This window comes from Pteropus vampyrus, unplaced genomic scaffold, assembly GCF_000151845.1.
Source record: "Pteropus vampyrus isolate Shadow unplaced genomic scaffold, Pvam_2.0 Scaffold1, whole genome shotgun sequence".
In the NCBI taxonomy this organism is placed as follows: domain Eukaryota; kingdom Metazoa; phylum Chordata; class Mammalia; order Chiroptera; family Pteropodidae; genus Pteropus; species Pteropus vampyrus.
In genome coordinates, this window is record NW_011888782.1 from 11,670,067 (window position 1) to 11,671,021 (window position 955).

General features: G+C 37.7%; 1 pseudogene; it reads left to right on the forward strand.

Moving 5' to 3' along the window:
- Window positions 1-566: 566 nt before the first annotated feature.
- On the forward strand, window positions 567-685 carry LOC111736487 (annotated as a pseudogene).
- The last annotated feature ends 270 nt before the right edge of the window (window positions 686-955 follow it).

Consider the following 955-nt stretch of genomic DNA (forward strand, 5'->3'; position numbering starts at 1 on the left):
CCAATCTCACCTGAGACTGCTGGCATTCATACTAGTGTTCTTTCTCTTCCCTATATACACCTAGCTCATTTCTGCCCTTATCCTTGCTCTTCTCTTGTCCTATTTTTTATTTATGTGCAAATTGTCTTCCTCTTATTATTCAGGTTTCAGCACAAATGCCTCTTTCTGGGAGAGGCCTTCACCCTAAAGTAGACTTATTCTCTTCCTCCTAATCTCTCTACAGCCCAGAGTCCTGTTTTATCTCTTCATATCTCGTATTACTATCAGACGTTATCTTCTTTAAAAAAATTTTTTTCAGGGCTTTTTAAAAAAATCTATGTTAGAATATGTTTCATGAGAAATCTTGTCAATCCTGGGAACAAAAGAAGTACTCCTAGAACCCAGTAAATTGTGTGGCACACACAGGTTTGTACACATACAAACACATACACCAACACAAACAGAAAAAGTTTAGTCCAAAGAATGATTGGAAATATCGGTTTCAGGAAGACAGCAAGAAAGAGCAGTTCATCCATGGTATTAGAAAACCAGGAGACTTGTTATTATCATCAAGAGTAAGTACAGGAGTCTATGGCCATGCCACCTTGAACGTGCCTGATCTTGTCTGATCTCAGAAGCTAAGCAGGGTTGGGCCTGGTTGGTACTTGGATGGGAGACAACTTAGGAAGACCAGGCGCTATAGGTGTAAAAAATAAAAAATACTGAGTACAGGGATGGACCTCATAGCCATAATTAGTGGAAACTGTGATGCTTTCTCTCTCTAGCTAGTTGAGACTCAGCCTTGATCTCTGGGACCAAGGATGAAGAGTCATGGTTATCTTGATAGTTTCTTTAGAATTGATTACAAGCAATGTATCTTGAATTACAAGAAAATAAATGTTTTCTTGAACAAAAATGCCTTTAACTGAGTTTTTTTCTTAATTTATAAGGGCTGTATAGTAAATATTTTTGGCTT